This window comes from Gracilinanus agilis, chromosome 2, assembly GCF_016433145.1.
Source record: "Gracilinanus agilis isolate LMUSP501 chromosome 2, AgileGrace, whole genome shotgun sequence".
In the NCBI taxonomy this organism is placed as follows: Eukaryota; Metazoa; Chordata; class Mammalia; order Didelphimorphia; family Didelphidae; genus Gracilinanus; species Gracilinanus agilis.
Window position 1 is genome coordinate 212809458 of NC_058131.1, and position 25486 is coordinate 212834943.

The 25486-nt window shown below is 37.5% G+C and overlaps 1 pseudogene; it reads right to left on the bottom strand.

Moving 5' to 3' along the window:
• Positions 1-1976: 1976 nt before the first annotated feature.
• The window catches only part of LOC123233481, a 34878-nt pseudogene continuing 11368 nt past the window's right edge, over positions 1977-25486 (bottom strand).

Genomic DNA, 25486 nt, shown 5'->3' on the forward strand with positions numbered 1-25486 from the left:
TCCATTACAGCACAAGAGGCCTGGTTCCCGTTGGTGGATTTTCTCTCTTCTTTTGGATTATAATATCCTGATATAAGAAACTTTGAAAAATGTCTACATGATACTTTCCAGGATAGAGAGAGTGACTCCCCTTTATAAGCATACAGTTCACAATATCAGAGAAGATTTAATAAAAGGAAGGGAACAAAACAGAAAGCCTTGGATGTGGATCCAGAGGTATATGCAAAACTCTCAGTCACTAAAAATCCCATGTCTGGGGGCTCTTCTTACAGAGACCACTTCCCCTACACACACACTACACACATTCTATATTTGTCTGCTATCTTGACATTCAAGGTTGGGGGTAGAGAAAATGTCTTTTTTTCACCTTCTCCCCAGCTCTTAGATCCCTACAATTCTCAAAGTCAAGTCAAGTCTATCTAGTCCTTCAGCGACACTTTCCCCTTTCGTGATGAGGGAAGAAACAGCCAAAATGATGGAGCAGGAGGAAGATATGCATCCACTACATGACAACCACATGTCTCAACTTTCAGCATGATCACTATGATCTATATCACCAGAGAAGGAAAGAGATGTTCAACTTAGCCCACAGGATAAAAAAAAAGCCTTAGCACGGTAGCTGCCTTATCCATGGTGAGTGAGCATCAGACTTAGCTACAGGGCACAGAAAAGTTTCCCTGGACAGATGAAAAGACAGCAAGGTCTGATCCCAGGAGGAGGGGGCACCTCAGAATCAGCTGCAGGGTGGAAGAAAGGCCCCACAGATGCAGGAATGGGCCTCAGTTTAGTAGATGGAGGAGACTATTCCACACAAAGAAAAGTTCTCAAATGTTAAGGAGAGGATCTCAGCATAATATGAGCCCCTGAGCAGGGGGTACTTCAGACAACTTCTGGGCAAAAGAACAGCCCAGTGAAGGAAAAAGGAAAGGGTCAAAAAAAAGGTTTCAATAAGTTAAATATAGCCTTGATCTCCATGGAACAGGGATATGTGATTAACTTCCAAGTGAGGAGTAAGGCCTTAGTACCCATATTGAGTAAACAAACAAATAAAAGAAAATTTAAAAAACTATTATAAATTAGGGATTAAGACGAAAATCTGGAAGATAAAATTGCTCTAAAACCTACAAAGTCCAAAAGGAAATTATAGTATTGTCTCAAGATTAATTAGAATTTAGAGAAGAAAGGATAACTTTAAAAACAGCTAAAATGAAATTATTAATGAAATAAGAGTGATAGTAGAAAGAACGGAAAAGAAACAAGACGACAAATTTGAAAAGATAATTAACGGCTTAAGATAAGAGGTACTAAAACTTATCATGAATCATGAACAGTTACATGCTGAATGACCTTAGGCCAGTCAATTAGTTTGTCTTTCTGGGCCTCAACTTCTTTATTCTAATCCTAAAAATTAGAATCAAATGGACATCTAGGTAGCATAGTAGATAGAATACTAAACTTGAAGTCAGGAGGACCTGAATTCAAATTTGACCTCAGAAACTTTCTAGCTGTGAGATCCTTGGGCAAGTCACTTAACCCAGTTGCTTAGCCCTTGCCACTCTTCTGTCTTGGAATTAATACTTACTGATTCTCAGACAGCATATAAGAGTTTTTTAATTGGAATCAAATAGAAGTTATTGATTCTAGGAGACATCAAGAAATATTGAAATGAAGTCAAAGGTCAGGAAAAAAAGAGAAAACATGAGTTATAACAAAAACAACTGACCTAGAAAACAGAGGGGGGTGGGACTATAAATTATTGATCTCTCTGCTCAAAAGTTACTTACACTCTAATGGAACAAGATGGCACATAAAGAGAGAGCTGGAAATAAGGGAAAAGGTAGCCCAAAGAGGTCAAGGCAACCAGCATGGAAGTGGAGCAACTTAGAGAGTGTACTGGAAGAACAATAGTCTGTATGTCTAGGACTCCTGGTGATGTGGTAGTTCTAGTCAAGGACTCGCCAAACAAGGAGTCAGCCTCAAGATGGAGTTATTCCTGGTGTAGTTAATATGTCCCCAGGGGGAACTAGAATCTCTATGCAAATTATAAACATACCTGTTTTGATACAAACATTTCTCAGATCTACTCCGTTTAAAGCCATCTGAGAGCTTCACAATTGCTTCCTAATCTATTTCATCTTGCTTTGTGATAGAGCCTGCATGAATCTTCATAATGTCTAATCTTGCTTGTTCATTTGATAAATCAATATATATTTTTCCATCTAATCTTCTCTGTTGCAACAAAGCAGGGTCCAGTCTGTATGTATGACCTATTTGCAGCCATGATCATTTTTAATGTGAAAAGAATCAAATCTATCCATCTAATTCAGTGACTCCATTAGAATTCTCTGAATTTCTCTACCAGCTGAAGTACCCTTAGAAAAATGACAGTCACCAATAACATCTATTTCATCCATGAAAATGATGCATGACTAGTGATCCCTTGGCATAATTGAACATTTCTCTGATCAAATGGGCACTTTCATGAATGTACTTATCTACAACAGAACTAGATATAACCTTTAAAAAATTGCAGTGCAGCTGGCTAGCAATAGCTCTTGCCAAGGGTGTTTTTATCCTATTCCTGGTAGTCTATTTAGAAAACAATTTTTTGGAGGAATTATTCCTATATGCTGGAGTAACTCAGGATTTATAGGGAATAATTCTCTTAGTTTTCTGATTTGTCAGATGACTCTCCAGTCTCAGGATAAGAAACATTCCCAGAGTCCTCATGAGACATGTTATAAACCAGTAGATGAAGTTCTCTTGGCAAATATCTCAGGATAGTAACTGTAGTCATATTCAGGGCAACTCCTGTCCCTGGCTTCAGATTACTTTTGTCAAGATGGCTCAGACAACTCACAATATATCATGGTCCATTTGTTGCTTTAACACTTAATTTTTCTTCTATTATTTTTTTAAGCAATTAACCCACAATCTGTGCAACACTTCCTAAGACCTTCAAATCATTTTCAGACTTTTCCTAAAGCTTCATAAGGTCTTTCAATCATTCTCTTAACTCTTTGAAGAATCCATAAGTCTCTTTGTGCTCAAGTAGCTTTTTATTGTGGTTCTGAAGAGAGTTATCTCTTGACTTGCCAGGTTGAGAAGACACCTTTAATTGGAGATGCTGGGAATGTCCATGACCACCAGCTCAATAGGGTGGGAGGGGAGCACAAACAATGTCTTGATACCTACACCAGGGAGAGTCAAAATACAGAAAGAAAACTAGAGGCAAATATCCCTAATGAACATTGATGCAAAAGTTTTAAATAAAATATCAGCATAGAAGCTATAGCATCATATCACAAAGATTATACGACATCCTTTGACGGTTTGATTAGTTTGGCATTGAATAAATATACCAATTTAGATAGTATTGTTATTTTAAAATATTGACTTGGCCTACTCATGATCAGTTAATATTTCTCTAATCATTTAGGTCTTTATTTACATAAGCAGATTTTAAAAATTGTGTTAATATCATTCTTCTGTATCTCTTGACAGGTAGAATCTCAAATATTTTATGTATTCTGTAGATATTTTAAATGAAATTTCCTTTTCTATATCTTCTTGGTGATTTTATTATGATCATATAAAAATGCTATATATGGATAATAAAAAAAATTTATGTGAATTATTTTGTCCTCCAAAACACAAATCACAAAGACAATTTAATATTTGTTAAAAATAGAGAAGTCTATCGGTGGAACAGATACATATACAACAGAGAAACAAATGGAACCAGGAGCTTATTATTCAACAAATCAAAAGACCCAACTACTGAGGTAAGAACTCATTATTTGTCAAAAACCATTGGGAAAATGACACAGCAATCTAGAAGAAATTAAGTTTAGACCAATACTTCACACCATACACTAAGGGAAGCTCCATATAATGCATTCCCTAGATATAAGAAGTAATATTATAAACAAATTAGAGCAACAAGGAACAAATTATCTTTTAGATCTAGAGAAACAGGAAGAATTCATGACCAAACAAGGGCTAGAAAGGATTATAGAAGAAAAAACAAATCATTTTGGCTACATAAAATTTAAGAGTTTTGCATAAATAATTCTAAAACAGCTAAGATCAGAAAGAAAATAGTTAAGTGAAGTGGGGGAGTGGATGTCAAACTTTACTCCCCAATCTTCAATCAAAAATCTCTCCCAAATTGATAAATGTTTGAAAGATACGAACAAACTTTCTTTTGCATTGAACAGATTAGACTATTAGAGACCATGCGCTTGGAAGAGATCTTAGAATATAGATCACCAAATGCTAGCATTTAAAATTACCTTAGAGATGAAAAAGACCTTAAATGCCATCTAGTGCAATCCCCTCATCTATAGAGGAGGAAACTAAAATTCAAATTGAGGAAGGGACTTGCCAAAAAGTCAAGTCAAATTAGTCTATTTGCTTTTCATCACATATGAAATTGAATCTCCTATCTCTGTTCTTTTATAAAGGCAGTTCCCCCTACTTGGAGTGCACCATTTGTTAACCTTTGTTTTATAGAATCCCTTGTTTGCTTCAAAGATCAGCTCAGACACCATTTCCTCCATGAGGCTTTTCCTGATCTCCTCCCACCCTTTTTGTTGTTCAGTTATTTCATTCATGTACTCCTCTTTGTGACTCTTTTAGGGGTTTTCTTGGCAGAGATATGGGAGTAGTTTGCCATTTCTCTCTCTAATTCATTTTCCGAAGAACTGAAGAAAACAGAATTAAGTGACTTACCTAAGGTCACAGAGATAATGCCTAAGGCCAAATTTAAACTCAGGAAGATGAGTCTTCTTGACTTAAAGTCAGTCACCTTTCCACTGCAGGACTCTGCCACCTACCTGCCCTTTCTTTTATGTATTTTCTCTCCAAAACCAATTTGTATTTAATTTTGTATATATTTATACTTATCAGGCCACATATTTTTAAAAATCCCTTGCCTCCTGCCTTTGAATCAATACCATGTATGGATTCCAAAGCAGAAGAGTAAGGGTTAGGCAATGGGGATTAAGTGACTTGCCCAGAGTCAATTGCCCAGGAAGTGTCTGAGATCAGATTTGAACCCAGGACTTCTCATTTCTGGGCCTGGTTCTCAATCCACTGAATCACCTAGCTGCCCTACAGGCCATATATTTTTATGTGTACTTGTTGTTCCCCATCCCCATTAGAATGTAAGCCAATTTTGAATGGATTTCTTCATCCTTTGGGCTTGTGCCTGACCCATTGTAAACACTTAATTAATACTTATTGATTGATTGATGGTATTTAGCAATTATCTATATGTAACTATACATACTGCTACCCCAGTAGAATTTAAGCTCTTCAAGGAACTGTTCCCTTTTTTATCTTTGTACTTTCATCATCTAACACAGTACATAATAGGGAGCTAAATAAATACTTAATTGACTAATGGAAGACACATAGATAATGCAGTATCTTATACATGAGGGCATTGAATTGAATTTCATCAAATAAAGGGTATTTATAATTGATCAGAAATCAGAAAGTACAGTCAAGGGGACTCCTTTACTTGATGATTCCTCCTAATATCCTTTTGAACCAAGGTTATTTGTGGATGGTGAGATGTTGGACTGGACAGTAAGGATCCTCCCTAGGCAAATGCTTGGCTCCTGAAAGCTTCCTCTAAGTTAATAAGAAAAGAAGATCTAAAAATAGATGTTTATCCATTTGGGAATAACTAAATTATGGTCCATTAATGTAATGCAATATTACTGTCCTGTTAGAAAAGATAAACATGATGAATACAGAGAAGTATTGGAAGACTTATATAAATTGATACAAAGTAAGCAGAGCCAGGAAAACAATATACAAAGTGACTTCTTCAGTGTTAATAGAAAGAATAGCAATCACAAAATAGTGGAAGATGAATGTTGCAAAAATATAAAGAATAAGCTTGATCCCAAAGAAGGGATATGAGAATGTACCTTGGCAAAGAAGTAAATATTGCTGACATAATTGGATCTTTCCCCCCAGAACATCAATAGATTTCTGCTGATATTTTTTTCTTTTATTTCATTTTTAAATTTCTTTCTCTTTAAAAATTATTTATTTTGAAATGGCTTCCTGAGACAGTGGAAGGATACAGGGATAAATCTAGGCAATGTAAAAATGAAAGATATCAATAAATATTTTTTAAAGAAAAATAAAGAGGGTATATAAAAGAGAGTATCCTGGAATTGTAAGCATTTCTCACCATCCTTATAATCATCAGGCTAGGCCTAGGGGTGTGGGGGAGAGGAGGGGAGGGGAGAGGAAGGGAGGGAAGGCAAAGAAGGAAAGAGACAGAGATAGGGAAGGCAAATAAAGCCCAGAAAAGGTGGGATATTATTTTTTAAAACTGGAGAGTTGATTTGAAGCTCAAGTACAAAGCAACGTTGTGCTCTGTGATGGGGCACTAATGGACTCTCCAAGTGATGCTAAAAACAAGATTGTGTCTTAAAAATACTTTGCATCTAATTAAAACCTAACCCAGCTCCATTAAGGGCACACACAGCTACTCAGGTTTGAGTCAAGAGCCCCACCCCACATGGAGAGACTCTCCATTATTCCAGAACTCCCACTGGTGGTGGTGCTAACATCAGAGGACCCTAGATCTGGGACAGATCCCCAGTGGTCATACATTCTACCTCCCGTAGCCCCTCCTAACCTCCAGATAGGGCAGAATCTATTAGTACATCATGACATTCACTCTCTCCTGCTCTGGGAGAAAGCTGCAGGGAGAAAGAATACTTGTCATTTTTGCTATTTGTCTGTTCAATAAAAATAACCTTTTCCATTTCTCTAACACTTTCTCATTGACAAAGCACATATCTCAGAGAAATAAGATATACTTCCATTTCAAAGGATTACAAATATAGAGCTGAACAGGATTGTGGAGATCTTCTAGTCCCACTTCTTTATTTTATAGCCAAAAAAATCTGAGGTCCAGAAAGGTTATAACTTACCCAAGGTCACACGTGTAGCTACTTGCAGTCAGTAAGTCAAAAACATTCATTAAGCACCTACTACTTTTCCTGCATATATAAGAGCTGGGGATATATAAAGAAAGGTAAAAGATAGTCTCCATCTTCAAGGAGCTTACAAACAAAAGGAACATTTAAAAAGAAGAGGAAAATGAAAAGAGGGTCTGGGGATGAGTGGAGGAAGGGGGATACATGAAGTGTCAGGGTAAAATGAAATCCTGAAGCCAAGTGGCATATAATGAGGTGTCTGCCCTGGGTCCCTTCCTTAAATGGAAGATCCCTTCTCCTTCTCCAATTAAAGGATCAAAGCTAAATGGTATAGTGGACAGAGTGCTAGACTCTGAGGCAGGAAGATCTTAATTCAAATCCAGCCTCAGACACTTCTTAGCTCTTTGATCCTTTTCAAACTGTGTAACCTCTGCCAGTTTCACTTTTCCTATCTGAAGAATGGGGATAAAAATAACACCTAAATCCTGGATGGTTATGAGGATAAAATGAGAATATTTTTATGAAATATTTTTCAAACCTTAACATCTTATATAAATGCTAACAATTATAATTACTAAGGATGCTGAACCTGGAGTTTAGAGGGTTCTAATCCCAGTGGACATTTGCCGTTCAATTTTGGGTAATTCTAATTTTATTACTAAATCACAGTTGTCACACCTGCAAAAAGGATGGAAATCGTATTTGTACAACCCTTCTCACTAGGCTGTTGAGAGGGTGAACTTAAAGAGGAATATGTGGAAATATTCTTTTACTTCTATGATATCATTATGAGTGGTTGCTTTGAAGGAATGATATGGGTTTAGATGGGAAAGATTGGAAATATGTCCATAACTTGGGTCACAATTTGCAGAAAAGTGAGGATAAGCAAGGTTTGTGGGAGGAACAGAGTCAAGACAAGCCCGAGCTGAGTAAATGTCCTGTGTTAGGACATTGTAATATAGAGGAAAGGACACTGGATTAGAGGTCAGAAGATTTCAGTCTCACTGTCTGGGTCCCAGTTTTGACACAACTTTCTGTTTGACCCAGGTCAAATTGTTCAGTCTCTCTCTAAGCTTCCTTTTCCTTATCTGAAAAATGGAGACAATAATGATGGCATCACTGCCCAGTTGCCTGGGTGGTTATGAGGAAAGTATTTCGTGAATGGTAAAGTTGTATACAAAATAGATTTTGCTCTTAGTACTCCCAATCAAGGCTAATCAGAATACTTTACAACATATGAAGCATTTTCACATTTATCTCATTTGATTCTCACAATAATCCTATGAAGTAAATAAGGCAGAGTTTATTACCTTCAGTTTACAAATGAGGAAACTAAGAGTCAGTTCTGACGTGAAACTTCTCCAAAGTCCCATTGCCACAGAACAATAAAGAGGGGGCTAGAACCCTGGCATTCCCAATTCCCAGCTCAAGTATACTTTCTGCCCCATTATGCTATGTTTCTTTCTAAGAGTAGTGCACCCCAAATTTTGGAATGGGAGTACAGAGAGCCAGAACCTCTAACAAGATAGGAGGCAGAGAGGGAAGTGACTTGTCGAGAAAAGCCACCATTTCCCTCTATGTGTGTGGGTGTTGGGGAGGGGTGAAGGTGGAGGTTAGCTTGATGCAGGAAACCTGCCCGATTATGCTGAATCATTGAAAATATGGAAGAAACAAAAAAGATCAGTTGCCCATGGCTACAAAATTGAAGCCAGTGCTTGCTTGTCTCTTGACTTTCTAGTATTTCTTGGCTATTTTGGGCCATTCTTGGAACTAGTCCTGAAGCTCTGATTCAGATCTACCATTACAAGGCCTACACCTAGGACTAATTAGATACCACTTCCTAACCCCCATTTATCACCCTAAGAGATTGCACAGAGGAGCCATTTAGCTGTGACGAACTAGAGATTGTTTCTAGTTATATTTAGGAAAGCCCGAAATGGATATACCTTCCATAGAGGTGTTCGGTCACAAAACCAGACTACAACCAAGTTTAGTAATAGATGCATTGAGTCCCAAACATTTGTCATGGGCACCACTCTCAGAGAAAAGGGAAGGTCTCAGCTGGAAACAGCAAGCGGCTCAGAATGTATTTATTTGTTCTGTCTCTGTCCTTTTCCCTGGCTCTGTGCTGACCACTTCCACAGCTCCCGGCAGACACAACCAGTTGCAAGAGCACTCCCACAGGGAACATCTGTTCCAGCTGACTCAGACCCTCAGAAACACACAAAAGAAAAAGGAAGCCTCAATTCTCATCCTCAGAGAAGACTGCTTCCAAACCTCACCCAAATTTGAATTACCCAGCTCTGTACCCTCTTCCTGCAGAATTGAGCTGAAGCCAGTCGTTTTCTTTGTTAAATTAAGAATTTAATTAACACCAAATAAAATGAGCATTCCCATCCATATATGGAGAACAGAAAGAGGATTCCTCATGAAATCATGTCTACTATATCTGTCTTGCTTTTACTTTAAGGCATATAATCAATTCAATGTGACGCTTTCAAAGATGTCTTGTTCATTTGTGTTACCTTTCCTTCTATTCACCTCAGGGCATTTTTTAAGCCCTGCCTTCTGCCCTGGAATCAATACAGTGTACTGGTTCCAAGGCAGAAGAGTAGTAAGGGATAGGCAATTAAGGCCAAGTGACTTGGCCAGGGTTACACAGCTGGGAAGTGTCTGAGGCCATATTTGAACCCAAGATCTCCTATCTCTAGATACTGAGTCAACTAGTGGCCCCATCTGTGCTGGTTTTTTTTAAACCCTTATCTTCCACCTTAGAATCAATATTAGGTATTGCTTCCAAGGTAAAAAACTGGTAAGGACTAGGCAATGGGGGTTAAGTGACTTGCCCAGGGTCACATAACTAGGAAGTGTCTGAGGTCAAATTTGAACCTAGGACCTCCCATCTCTAGTCCTGGCTCTCAATCCTCTGAGCTACCCACCTGCCCCCATCTGCACATTAAAAAAGAAAAAAGAAAAGCTTCAGTAATTATTTTCTTTTTATTTATTTTTTCCCTCGTAATAACTAAAATCCATTAACAGGTCTTCCTCCTATCCCAGAGCGGGGTAAAGATGGGGTACAAATTGCTTTTAGAAATGCAGTTCATTAATTTCAACACTCCTTTCCTTTGAGGCAAGGAGAACCAAGAGCCTATATTGGGGACTAACGGAGAAGGGCTCAGGATCCCCTTGACACTTGACCAACCACCACCACCCCACCCCCCGCCACCGCCCATAGCCAAAGCACATTTCCACTGGTTTTAACATGTGTCATCTAGTCGTTTTGAATCTACATCCCCAATCATGTCCGCATCAACCCATGTGTTCAAGCAGTTGTTTTTCTTCTGTGTTTCCATTCCTGTAGTTCTTCCTCTGAATGTGGGTAGTGTTCTTTTCCATAAATCCCTCAGAATTGTCTTGTGTCATTACATTGCTATTAGTACAGAAGTCTATTACATTCAATTTTACCACAGTATATCAGTCTCTGTACAATGTTCTTTTGGCTCTGCTCCTTTCACTGTGAATCAATTCCTGGAGGTCATTCCAGTTCACATGGAATTCCTCCAGTTTATTATTCCTTTGAGCACAGTAGTATTCCATAACTAGCATATACCACCATTTGTTCAGCCATCCCCCAATTGATGGACATACACTTGTTTTCCAGGTTTTTGCTACCACAAAAAGCATGGCTATAAATATTTTTGTACAAGTCTTTTTATCTATGATCTCTTTGGGGTACAAACCCAGCAATGGTATGGCTGGATCAAAGGGAAGGCATTCTTTTATTGCTCTTTGGGCATAGTTCCAAATTGCCATCCAGAATGGTTGGATCAGTTCACAAATCCACCAGCAATGCATTAATATCACAATTTTGCCACATCCCCTCCAACATTCTTTACTCTCCCCTCCTGTCATTTTAGCCAATCTGCTAGGTGTGAGGTGATATCTGAGTTGTTTTGATTTTCATTTCTCTAATTATTAGAGATTTAGAACACTTTCTCAATGTGTTTATTGATAGTTTTGATTTTTTTATGTGAAAATTGCCTATTCATGTCCCTTGCCCATTTATCAATTGGGGAATGGCTTGATTTTTTATACAATTGATTTAGTTTCTTGTATATTTGAGTAATTAGACCTCTGTCAGAGTTTTTTATTATAAAAAATTTTTTTCCCAGTTTGTTGTTTCCCTTCTGATTTTGGTTGCATTGTTTTTGCTTGTACAAAAAACTTTTTAATTTAATGTAATCAAAATTATTTATTTTACATTTTGTAATTTTTTCTAACTCTTGGTTGGTTTTAAAATCTTTCCTTTCCCAGAGATCTAACAAGTATGCTATTCTGTGTTCACTTAATTTACTTACAGTTTCCTTCTTTATATTCAAGTCATTCACCCATTCTGAATTTATCTTGGTATAGGGTGTGAGATGTTGATCTAAATCTAATCTCTCCCATATTGTTTTCTAATTTTCCCAACAGTTTTTGTCAAATAGTGGATTTTTGTCCCAAAAGTTGGGTTCTTTGGGTTTATCACACACTGTCTTGCTGACATCATTTACTCCAAGTCTATTCCACTGATCCTCCCTTCTGTCTCATAGCCAGTACCATATTGTTTTGATGACCACTACTTTATGGTATAGTTTAATATCTGGTACTGCTAGGCCACCTTCCTTCATGTTTTTTTTTCATTATTTCCCTTGATATTCTTGATCTTTTTTTCTTCAAAATGAACTTTGTTATAGTTTTTTCTGATTCAGTAAAAAGTTTTTTGGTAGTTTGATCTAAATAAGTAAATTAATTTGGGTAGAATGGTCATTTTTATTATGTTAGCTTGTCCTACCCCTGAGCAATCAATGTTTTTCCAATTGTTTAGATCCAGTTTTATTTGTTTGGAAAGTGTTTTGTAGTTGTATTTGTATAATTCCTGTGTTTGTTTTGGTAGATAGATTCCTAAGTATTTTATATTGTCTAGGGCAATTTTAAATGGTGTTTCTCTTTCTAACTCTTTCTAATACCTATACTTTCTAGTGTTTTCAATAGGAATGGGTGTTGTATTTTGTCAAAGGCTTTTTCAGCATCTATTGAGATAATCATGTGATTTTTGTTTGTTAGCTTGTTGATATAGCCAATTATGTAGATGGTTTTCCTAATGTTGAACCATCCTTGCATTCCTGGTATAAATTCCACTTGATCATGATGGATAACCCTCTTGATCACTTGCTGGAGTCTTTGATAGTATTCTATTTAAGATTTTTGCATCTGTGTTCATTAGGGAGATTTGTTTGTAGTTTTCTTTCTCTGCTTTTGACCTACCTGGCTTTGGAATCAGTACCATATTTGTGTCATAAAAGGAATTTGGTAGGACTCCTTCTTTGCTTATTATATCAAATAATTTGTATAGTATTGGGATTAGTTGTTCTTTGAAGGTTTGATAGAATTCACTTGTGAATCCATCAGGCCCTGGCAATTTTTTCTTAGGGAGTTCTTTGATGGTTTGTTCAATTTCTTTTTCTGATATTGGATTATTTCAGTATTCTATTTCTTGTGCTGTTAATCTAGGCAATTTCTATTTTTATAAATATTCATCCATATCACCTAGATTGCTATATTTATTGCCATATAATTGGGCAAAATAGTTTTTAATGATTGTCTTAATTTCCTCTTCATTAGAGGTGAGTTCTCCCTTTTCATCTTTGATACTGTTAAATTTGGTTTTCTTCTTTCCTTTTTTTTATTAGATTGACCAGTACTTTGTCTATTGTTCTGTTTTTTCAAAATACCAGTTTCTAGTCTTATTTATTAATTCAATAGTTCTTTTACTCTTGATTTTATTACTTTCTCCTTTGATTTTTAGTATTTCTAATTTAGTTTTCATCTGGGGATTTTTAATTTGTTCATTTTCTAGTTTTTTAAGTTGCATGCCCAATTCATTAATCTCTGCCCTCCCTAATTTGTTAATATATGCACTCAGTGATATAAATTTTCCCCTTAGAACTGCTTTGGCTGTATCCTATAGGTTTGGGTAAGAAGTCTCATCATTGTCATTGTCTTCAATGTAATTGTTAATTGTTTCTGTGATTTGTTCTTTCACTAAATTTTTTGGAGAATCATATTATTTAATTTCCAATTAGTTTTTGGTTTGCTTCTCCATGTATTCTTACTAATAACTATTTTTATTGCATTATGATCTGATAAGGTTGCATTTATCATTTCTGCTTTTTTGCAATTGTTTGCCATGTTTCTATGCCCTAGTACATGGTCTATCCTTGTGAATTTGAATTTGAAATCAATAAACTTTTTTAAGGGACATATTATGCCTAAGGTAAAGGCAGTCACACCATGATGAACAGAGTTGTTCTCAGAATCTGGAAGACCTGGGTTCAAATTCCCCCTCTGACTATTTGACCCTGGGCAAGTGACAACCTCTCAAGGCAACTATCTAAGACTATAGATTGGCAAAAGAAAGAAAAAGTGATGATCTACATTAGGAGATTGTGTTACCTCATCAAGAGTCTTTAAACCAGGTTTTTTCCCAAAAAAATTATGTATAAAGACTCATGCCAGGTGGTGGGTATAAAAAGAGTCATTCTACACTGAGGGTAGGGATGAGGGAGGAGATACAGTTTGTAAGCTCATAAGTGAATGTAATATCATTTAGGAGGTAAAGTGTTCTTTAAAATGGGACCTTGTGAAATAACATACATTGGTAGCAAGTCTATTATAATTATGCTCCTATCTCTGGAAGCATTCTATTGCCTATAACATGGTAGGAGATTTTAAGGGTAGGAGAACCCCAGGGACAGGATTTGGCAAGGTACAGTTAATGATTATACCATATGAGGCAGTGGGAGATTGAAGAGTAGAGATTATCGTACAATGGAATTGGTCAGTTAAAGTGTCCAGATTGTGGAGGGAGGGAATTGAGGTCATAGAGGAGTGATAGATTGGAAGGATCAGGAGGAAAAGAGGGATGGGAGTTTGTGGTGAAGACAAAAAATAGGTTTTCTCAGAATTAGGGAAAGGGAGATATGAAAGGACAGTAAATTAGGATAAAAAAAGAGGAATTTCAAGATTTAAGCTTATTAAGACAATAGTTATGGGAGATGGTAAGATAAAGGATCTGACCATTGCTACAAGTGGCTGAAATGATGTGGAAACATAAGTCTGATCAGGATAATGAGGTGGGATGACAGGGTGCTTGGGAAGATATTAACATGTATATTGAAGTCTTCAAAGATGAGAGTAGAAAAGGTGGAATAATGGCCCATCAGCAAGTAGATGATCATAAAAAGGATCCAGATTGGGAGAATCAAATGGATGGTAAAATGGAGAGTGAGTTAGACTTAGAGTCAAACAGACCGGAGTTAAAATATTGACTCAAACATTTCCTAGTAATCTGACTCTGGGTAAATCTCTTAATCACCTTTAGTTGTAATTCTTTCATCTCTGAGATGGAGATAATAATAGCAGTAACTCACAGGGTTGTTTTGAGGAGCAAGCATAATAACATATGTAAAATGTTTTGACAACCTTAAAGCACTATGTAAATGCTAGATATTATTAATAATGATGATGCCCCAGACACTCACAAGCTGTGAGACCTTGGGCAAGTCACTTAACCTTTGTCAAAATCTGTTTCCTCATTTATAAAACAATGATTGAATTTGACAGTTTCTTCCAGAGGATGCCATTCCAAAGCAGGACTGGAGTTAGGCACATGGTAAGATGGCCAAGGTGGGCAAAACAAGATAAGACAGATAAGTGAAACTTGATCTGGAGTCTACTAAATGGAGAGACATTTGGTTTCATTCCTTCACCACTGAAGATGCTTTAACTAATATTCTACACATAGGACAAGACTCGGTTTCCAATCCTGTGCAAGTTCCTTAATTCCTTTGGCAATCTAAGGAATCAACTCTTTTATGCATATGAGTCCCCTTTAGCACAGGCAGACCCCTCTACCCACATATCCATTCATGATTATTTTTAATAGAACCAAGCTGTGTAATTTTTTTTAAAGACAGGTAAGACAGAAGAGTCACAAAACACACCAGCATGTAAAGAAGCAGTGTAGTAAAGTAGAAATATCCCTGCATTCGGAATCAGAGCACTAGCTCTGGTACAATTGTGTGACCCTAGAGAAATCCCTTCCCCTCTTAGAGCTTCAGTTTCCCCTTCGGTAAATTGAGAGTCTGGGACTAGCTGACCTTCAAGGTGGTTTCTAGCTCTAGATTCTATGGAATTACAAAATTCTCTTCAAACTGACTTTAGGCACAGCTCTTTCATATTCCTTCCCAAATTCAGTGTCAACATGACCTTAATTTTTATGTTCATATGAGCTCCTCTCCTTATCCTGAGAGCCATTTTCATTCATACCAGTATGTGAGTCAGAGTCAATGTCATGTATTCTACAAAGAAATCCTTCCTCCCTGAGAAGAAACTGTAGAGAGAAACAAGATGATAGAAAAATAAGCTGTAGCACAAGCACAACTAAAAAGTAAAGCTAGCACCCCTGGGATCACATTCTGCAGAAATTTTGAGTCTTCTCCCATAGATTGCATAATATTATATTTGGGCACAAAGATGGGAAATAATGAAGAGAAGGCTTCAAACTTAACGCCTGAGGTAGAGAAAGCAGTAGAGAAGTAGAGGCCTAGGGCTGGCTTCCCTTGTCACTAAATCAATTCAACAAATGTTTATTAAACCCCTACTCTACCTATGCCAAGCACCATGTGAGGCACTGAGGACACAAAGACAAATCAAAACATTCCCTACTCTTTTTTTTGTAGATATTTTATTTTACCAATTAAAAGTAATAACAATTTTCCACATGAGGTTTCTGAAGTTATATGATCCAAGTTGTTGCCTTCCCTTCCTTTCTTCTTCCTTCCCAAAGATGGTAAACAATTTGATCTGGGTTATACATGTATTATCGTGTAAAACATATTTCCATATTGCTCATTTTTGTAAGAGAATAATCATATAAAAGCCAAACCCAAATAAACTAAAGTAAGGAACAGTATGCTTTGTTCTGCATTCCTACTCCAACAGTTCTTTTTCTGGAGGTGGACAGCATTCTTTCTCATAAGTCCCTCAGAATTTCCTGGATCATTGTATTGCTGAGAGTAGCTAAGTCTTTCACAGTTGATCATTCCATAATATTGACAAAGTCCTACTTTCAGTGAGATTACATTATACTTGGGGAATAAGCATGTATGGAAACAAGTATTGAACAAGGAAAATTGAGAAGGGAGAGAGCATTAAATGGGAGATCAGGGAAGATTTCATGGAAGAGGTACCACCTAAGTGGAAACTAGAAGGAAGACAAGGATTCCTATAGGCAGATGTGGAGAATAAGGAATGGCTTAGGTAAACATCTGGAGGTGGGAGATGAACTTTGGAATTTAGGGAACAGCAACTAGTCCAGTTTGTCTTGAACATACTCCGTTAAGTAGAATAATAATAATAATACCTAATGTTTATATAAAGCTTTAAGGTTTACAAAATGCTTTACATATGTTATCTCATAACCCCAAAACAACAATTAAGACAGGTGCTCTAACATTTTACAGATGAAGAAACTGAGGCTGAAAGAAGCAAAATGCCCTGGGTCATATTACTAGTAAATGTCTCAGGCAAGATTTGAACTCTGGTCTTCCATCACTATAAGTCCAATGTGCTATTGATTGAACCACCTGTGCCAGGCATTTTTCTAAATGTTGGGGTTAAAAAATGAGTCCCTGCTCTCAAGATTATAATCAATGGGGGAGTCAACATGGAAAAATACTATGTACAAACAAAATAGATATAGGAAAGTCTTTGTGCAGAAGGTGGTACTTTAGATGAGTCTTGAAGAAAGTCAGGGAAGCCAGGAGGTGGAGAGGGATGAGGATAGTTCCAGGCAAATTATATGCCAAATAGATAGTAGAGGGAGGAGGTGAGAAGATAGTTACTAGCAGCTCAAAGATGGAAATCAGAAAAGATTTCATGATAAGGTGGCTTTTGATCAGAGTCTTTTTTTTTAAAACCCTTGCCTTCCTGTCTACTGGTTCTAAGGCAGAAGAGTGGTAAGGGCTAGGCAATGGGGGTCAAGTGACTTGCCCAGGGTCACACAGCTGGGAAGTGTTTGAGGCCAGATTTGAACCTAAGACCTTCCATCTCTAGGCCTGGCTCTCAATCCACTGAGCTACCCAGCTGCCCCCTTGATCTGAGTCTTAAAGAAAATTAAAAATTCTTAAAGGTGGAAATGGGGAGGAGAACATCCCAAGTGTAGCAATAGGCACCCAGTAGGGAGATGGAGGACATGGATGAGAAACAGTAAGCTGGCTAATGTGACTGAACTGCAGAATATAAGAAGGTGAGGAGAGAGAGCCTTTAATAAGGCTCAAAAGGTAGGTTGGAATTGGGTATCAAAGATAGAGTATCCCTTGTTCAAGAAACATCTAGGTTGCACAGTGGATAGAGTACCAGACCTGGAGTCAGATTCAGCTTAATGAGTTTAAATCAGACCTTAGACACTTACTAGCTGTGTGACCCTTGGTAACTCACTTGTCTCAGCTCTGTAAAATGAGTTAGAGAAGGAAATGGAAAATCACCAGTCTTTATCAAGAAAACCTCAAAGGGGGTCACAAGCAGTTGAACATGACTTTAAAAAACAGCCAAATGACTACATGCCTTGTCCATCTGGCCTCTCCTGGTAATGATCTGTTCCACTTATATAACTTTTTCTAATGATTGAAGCTCATCCCTCCAATACCACATTAGGGTCAGCTAAGTGGTGCAGCAGATAGAGTAGTAGCCCTGGAGTCTGAAAGACCACAGGTCAAATCCCACCTCAGATATTTACTAGCAGTGTGACCCTAGACTAGTCATTTAATCTCTATCTGCCTCATTTTTCTCAATTGGGAAAGAGGGATAATAATAGTGTCTACCTCCCAGAGTTGTTGTAAGGATCAAATGAGATAATACTTGTAAAGTGCTTAGTAGTGTCTAGCATATGGTAGGCAATTAATGAATGTTTTTTCCCTTCCCCATCTTAAAAGCAATTAAACTATTTTTCATGGAAATTTTCCCAAACATCTTTTAGTTTCTGAACCTCCTTTTCTTGTGACCAATACAATTTGACCTTCTTTCTTGGTGAATCAGTTATAATTCCATATATTTGTGGTTGTTCTGGGCAATAATCCAGTGATAGTCTCAGGGACTATTGAGATGTGTAGGACTGTTTGCCTTATCACTCCAGATCTCCAGATTATTATTGCTTTTTGAGTGCCTGTGTTAGTTTGTTTTGTTTTGTTTTTTGTCTTTCTTCTATTTCCTCTGCTGTCAGCTGTCAGCCAAGGCAGGTTTCAAATTGATATAAGGAAAGCCTTCCTGACAATTAGATCTGCTCCAAAGTGGAGGAAGTTTCCTCTGTAAGAACTGAGTCTTTTGTTACTAGAGGTCCTTAAAGGGAAGCTTCCTAATTGATTTTATATGCATTTGTGTGTGTGTGTATGTGTGTGTGTGTGCACTTGTACAATTATTCCTGATAGAATATAAGTCTTTTGAGGGCAAGAACTCTTTCATTTTTTGTCTTTGCCTTTGTATGCCCACAGCCTAACACAATGCCTGGCATGAAATATATATTTAATAAATTCTTATTGATTGAAGCATTTCTTAATTTCTCCAATAGTTAATCCCCTACTTATCAACCTATCTTATTAAACTGCTTTGTCATTTATTTGTATATATTCTGTATGTATATTATTGTCATCTTTCCTGTCAGAATGTAAACTCATTTGGAGTAGGGAATGTTTCATTCTTTGTATTTGCATTCCTAGCCCCTGGCACAATGCCTGGTGCTAACATTTCCAGGAAAAATAGTTTAGTTGTTGTTTTTAACATGGGGAAGACAATAAGCACAAAAATACTGATTGATTGATTCTTGAGTGTAGAGTAGAAGAGAATCTTGGGCAGGTACAGTTTGAATAAGATAGACTTTGAGGTACTTTCCAATTCTGAAATTCTGGAAATTCTATATCTCCTCTTCGCTCTGTGTCGGGATATTTTTAGTCTACTGTTCTTAAGAACTTCATTCTTCAAAAAAAGGAGGAAATGATGGGAGGAACTATTATTTTGAATTTAATTCTAAACAAGTAAAAAGTTGTTAAAGTAGAAATGATGGGAGTCTTGAGGACGAGAGATTAGCCTCTCCAAGAATTTGTAACATCTATACGTGGACTAGAGAAAGAAAATAAAACTAGTCATTGCCTTATGTGAATTTTTGATTTTCAGAGAGTAGGTTTCAGAGAATTCAGAGAAAGAATAGGTCAGATCTCATGGCCTAAAATTCTACAAGGGAAGTTGGCCCAAGAATTTTAGGAATCCCTCAAGAATCAAATTCTGAATATGAGAACAAAAATTGTTCCAACTGGGAAGGAAAGAAAAGAGAGCAATTGTCTAAGTAAAGAATTTCAAGTCTATGAACTTGGAGGATTTTATACATATTCTCATAAATATTTAAATATGATTGGTTTGCTTTGAAGTCATGTGTGTTTAAAAACACTATTCTGAGAAAGGATCCACAGGATTTCATTGGATGCCAAAGTCATCCAGGATACACAAAAAAGAAATCTAACCCCAAAACATGGTCCAAAGCAGTGGTATCAAACTCAAATAGAAATGGGAGCTACCAATCAGTACATAAAGATCCCTTCTGGCTACATATTGACTTACTTTTTCAAATTAATATTTCCTATATTTTTATTTTGTAAATATTTCCCAATTGTATTTTAATCTGGTTCGATCAGCCCCCAGGAATATTAAAGGTCTGTGGATTTTTAAATTAAAGACTGAATGTTTGATAACTCTGGTCTAAAAAGACTGACAAAGCTGAATAATTCAGATTTTAAAAGGACATATACAGGCGACAGAAATAAAAGCATGTAATGGTTCAGTTCACTTAACTCACATTGCCTAACCCTTACCACTCTTCTGACTTGGAACAGATAGTATCAATTCTAAGACAGAGGGAAAGGTGTTTTTTTTTTTTTTTAAAATGCTGAATCCCAGAATGATAGAGACCTATGATGAATGCAGAAGACAATGAGGGCCATCTTTACCTATGTTGGAGGCAAGAGAAGGATCAAAGAAGGTATAGGATAGGACTGTTGATCAGGGACAATGCCAATGAAATGATGATAAAGAATGTCAGCAGGAAGGAAGTGCCACCCAACTCTTGGGTTGCTTCTCTCTCTTTTTTTTTTTTTCCCAAGGAGAATGACCTTTGGATTAAGATAAACAAATCAATAATGGTTAACAGGGAGTCCAAACTCAAAATAAGGGAGGAGATAGTAAGAAAGCATCTAGTAGTACTCATAAATTTGCCATCAGAGCTGAATGAATTCCATGCTGAGGTATTGAAAGAACAAGCAGATACTGTTTGTTGATTAGCGATCGATTATCTTTCCTTTTTTGGTAGACAGTGGAGAATAGGAGAGGAAGTATGGTACAGTAGAAAGTTGATTTTGGAATCACTGACCTGTGTGACTTTGTTTAGGTCACAAAACATCACTAGGTTATTGCTTCTTCACCAATAGCAGGGGTCAGCAACTTTTTTGGCCGTGAGAGCCATAAACGCCACATTTTCTAAAAATGTAATTTTGTGAGAGCCGTACAGTGCTCACAGTATGCGCTCCTGTAACAGCGCCTGAAAAAAAAATCGACTTTATGGCTCCTGCAGAAAGAGCCATATCTGGCCCTCAAAAGAGCCAGATAGGGCTCAAGAGCCATACATTGCTGACCCCTGATCTATAGAATCAGGAGGTTGCTCTACAAGATAAACATCAAAAGACTTATACAAACTGATACAGAGTAAAGTGAGCAGAACCGGTAAAATGATTTATATAACAGTAGCAGTGTAATAACAAACAACTTGGAGAGGCTTAAGAATGACACAGTCCCAGAAAAACTATATGCTACCCACCTCCTGACAGAGAGGTGATGGATATAAAATGCAAAATGAGACATATATTTTTGGCCATGGCTTATATAGGAATTTGCATTGCTTGACTATGCATATTCGTTACAAAGGTTTTGTTTTTTGCTTTTTTTCCCCAATGTGGGGGCTGAGGGGGAGCAAGAGAGAAAGAGAGAATTTTATTTAAACAGATTTGGAAGAGAAATGACAATCTGATTATTTCTGGCTTGGACTGGTCTCAGGCAGATCTTATTTTATTTGTTTTGCCTTTGGATTTTGTGCTTTAATATTATTTTATGCAACCAGGCTTTCTTTGGATTGTTTCCCTCATCCTTCACTGACATGAAAAAGATGTCAGACCTGCTGTGCTTTGTACTGTGGGTGCACCAGACCTTATGTTTTACATATGGGAAGCCTCAATGAGGTTCTAAGGGAAGAGCCCGTCTCCTCTCCTTCAGGGTCACTGAAAGTCAGTACAGGGGTTCCTCTTTGGTCTATCTAGGTGAACAAAACCCCTGGGTTTGAAACCCAGTGTCTGGAGCACTTAGCTTTACTGCCATCATTGTTTTTCTTCTTGGCACTGGTTTGATGCAGTAAAACAGCCTGTGCCAATGACCAGTCAGGGAGAGGGAGAAGGAGAGGGAGGGAGCTTCAAGTCTTGGTAGGGAATCACCCAACTCCACTGGTTCCTCTATTATAACAACCATCTGTCTTCCTTTTGACACTGCCAGCAAAAGCCAAGAGATGCTCCTTTAAAAAGTACCTGAGAATGAAGCAGTTCTTGCCATTTCAGAAATAGTCATTAGCCAAATGGACACAGAACAAAAGCTATCTGTGCTTGTGGGTATTTGCGATCAGGAGGCTGTTGTTAGGCTCACTTCCTATGAGGCAATTCCCGTGGTCATGAGAATAGAATGATTCCCATCTTGATTGCACCATCCATGATCTCACTCCTTTCATCCATGCATCTTTTGTTGTAAGTGTGAAAGAAGATCATGAAACATCAGGGACCTTAAATTATCTTGTACCTTCAGATTTCACTGAGTCTCAAAGAAGTTAAGGAACTCAATTAAGGTCACATGGAAATAAGTAACATAAGTGGGACTCAAACTCATATACTCTGGGATCCATTGCTCCTTCCACTACCTCATACTGCCTTACCAAACTTCTGTTCAGTGTTTCATCCTGCTCTCTCTCCCACTAACATCTCAAAATCATTCTACTAGGATGTTAATAGGTATTTCCCAGATGCAAGACATTTATTTTTAATAGCAGCCTTCTAGGAGATTTCCTCATTAAAAGAAAATAATAATTCAAGGTGAAATCAAAGAGATTCCAGGAATCAAGGCAGTGTGCAGGGGTGGATGGTGAGTGGAGGGGGCAGACAAGCCTGTCCTTACATCATTGTAATACATCTTATCAGGTGAGACTAACTTCACTTGATATAATTGATAGATTCACTGGGGGATGGTTGTTTTAGACTCTGTAGAACAAGTCTGTAGTGACCACTTTGAAAGACACCAATGTGATGTTAATATTGGGTATGATCCTTCGTCCTAGAAAAAAATCAGAAAGGTGTGAGTCTCTAATTGGCTGATCTAGTGGAAAGAACAGAAGACTTTAAGACAGGAGAGAATTGGGTTCAAATACAAATCAACTGTGACCTTTGTTGTTCGGTCATGTGACCCCAGAGACATTTCAAATTCAACACGTCCAAAATAGAAGTCATCATCTTTCTCTCTAAACACTCCTCCCTTCTCAACTTCCCTTTTCCTCTCCAGGATACCAGCAACCTCCCTGTCACATAGACTCTTAACCTTGCGGTCATCCTCAATTCCTTACTTACAATCATATCACATACACAGTTTATTATCAAGTCTTGTTTCTACTTCTGCATTTCTCATATACATACTCTTCTGTCTGCTCATACAATCATGACTCAAGACCTTGTACTATTTCAAGAGTCTTCTGATTGGTCTCCCTGCTTCAAGTCTATCCCCATTCTAGTTTGCCCTCCATTCAATTGCCAAAGTAATCTTCCCAAAGGACAGGTATGACTACATCATGCTTACTCAATAAATATTAGTGGCTCTTTATAAACTCCAAAATCATTTAGAAAATGTTCTGTTTGGATTTTCAAACCATTCACCACTGAATAACTTTCTACCATTCTAATCTTATTATACTTTGCTTCTCTCTCTCTCTCTCTTTTTTTTTTTTTTTAACCTTTATCTTCTTTCCTAATATCAGTTCTAAGGCAGAAAAGCAGGAAAGGGCAGGCAATCAGGTTTAAGTGACTTGTCCAGGTCACACAGCAAAGAAGTGTCTGAGGCCAGATTTGAACCCAGGATCCCCTATCTCTGGACTGGGCTCTCAAGCTACCTAGCTGCCCTGCCTTAGCTTTTTTCAAGACTCAGCTCAAGACTTCTTTTCTCCAGGAAGTTTTTCCAAGTCCCCCCAATTCCCTAGAGCCTTCTCTCTGAGATTACTTCCCATGTATTCTATATATACAAAATCACATCTTCATTTTTATAGTGGAAACTCCTTGATGATGGGGACTGCTTTTGCTTGTATCCCCAGCCTTTAGGACAGTGACTGACACATGGTAAGCACTTAATGAATGTTTGCTTATTTGTTTTTTTAAACCCTTGCCTTTTGTCGTATAATAAATACTAAATATTGGTTCCAAGGCAGAAGAGTGGTAAGAGTTGGGAAATGTAGTTAAATGACTTGCCCAGGATCACCCGGCTAGGTATTTGAAGCCATATTTGAATCCAGGACCTCCCAGACCCAGATCTGCCTATCTATCCACTAAGCTACCTAGCTACTCCTTAATGAATGATTGTTGACTGATTCCACATACTGTTCCCATTTTTTTCTTTGAGCCTAAAAACAGAACAAGGCAAAGCCCTCTTCTATTTCATGGCCTTTTAAATCCTTGGAGACAACTATCAGGCTCTGTAAGTTTTCTCTTCTCTAAGATAAAAAGGTATTCCTTATCAACTTTATTATCCAGACACTCAAGTTTAATAATATCCTTACCAAAGTATGGGGCCTAGAACTGGACCCAAATGTGACCTGATCAGGACTATCAGTTCCTAATAACTCCTGGTTACTAATCCTCTCAAAGCAACCTAAGATGACATTATTTCTCAGTTATTATTTCATAAGACTCAATTATTAAACAAAAACTTACTGCCAACTTGTATTTTTATTGAGGTGCTATGATAAGTACTATGGGGGACAGAAAAATTAATTTCCAATTTTGGGAGCTTTAGGAGATAAGTCACATATACAAATAATCATAATACAATATATAGTATACAAGAGAATGAGAGGCACAGAGTGATATTCAGAGAAATTCAAAAGAAGGAAAAGTTACTTCTGATAGGAGAGGAGGGCACTTGCACAAGGAGAACTTGCAGAGGAGGTAGCTTTGAAGTTTGACCTTAAGAGATAGGCAAAACTGGCCTAGGGTTTTGAAAGAGGAAGAGAAATGGCAAGATTCATAGGTTCATAGGATTTAGAGCTATAAAGATCTAGAGATCATCTGGACCAGGAATTCCCAAAGTTTTTGTTGTTGTTATTCCAGTTCTCAGATGCCTTAGCTTTTAGTAAAACTTCCTATGCTTTTCAACACAAGAAGAAATCAATTCTAGTTTATCATGCATAGGCAATTAACTAATATTAAGAGGTTAAATGATTTCAATAGGATATTATAGTTATTTAACAAATATTCTCTATACCTCTTGAAAAGCTTTATATAACTCCTTAGGGCATGCTACCCAGGTTTAGGATGTCTGATCTAATCTATCTCTTCAGAGGTGCTAATTTAGATCTGAGATTTAGAGTCAAGTTCTCTGAATTCATATGCAATGCTCTTTCCACTAGAGTACCCTGCTTCAGAGAGAGTTTTTTTTTTTTTATGAGTATAGATGGATAAGAATTAGCAACATTTCTTTGATATTCAAGGAAAACTCTTTCATCAATGTTACCCAGTTCAAGATTGAGGCTAGGGTTGGGTTGACCTTGGTGGGAAAGGAAGGAAGAGATGATAGATATAGAGTGAAGAGAAGAAAATCGAACTGTTCATATGAAAATACATAACTTTGAGCTCTGTGATCTTGTAGGGAAACCTTGGGATCTCATTTTAAAGGAAAATGGTTCCTATTAGCCAATATTATCCTGACAGAGAGTGATTAGTGAAGGGTAAGAGAATATAAAATAGAAGGGTCAGGCAAAGCATGGTGTCACATGCCTGCAATCAGAGCTTCTACTGCATTAGGCTAGTGGACCTCTTGAGTTCAGGAGGTCTGAGCTACAATACAATTAAAGTCAATTGGATGTCCATACCAAGAGTGGTGGGCCATCAGGCTGTGGAGGGGCAAGTCAGCTGGAGTCAGAATTAAAGTTTCTGTACTGATCAGTATTGGGATTGGGTCTAAAGGTAGCCAATATGCTTCTGAGCAAGAGGAGGAAGGAAGGAAGGAAGGAAGGAAGGAAGGAAGGAAGGAAGGAAGGAAGGAAGGAAGGAAGGAAGGAAGGAAGGAAGGAAGGAAGGAAG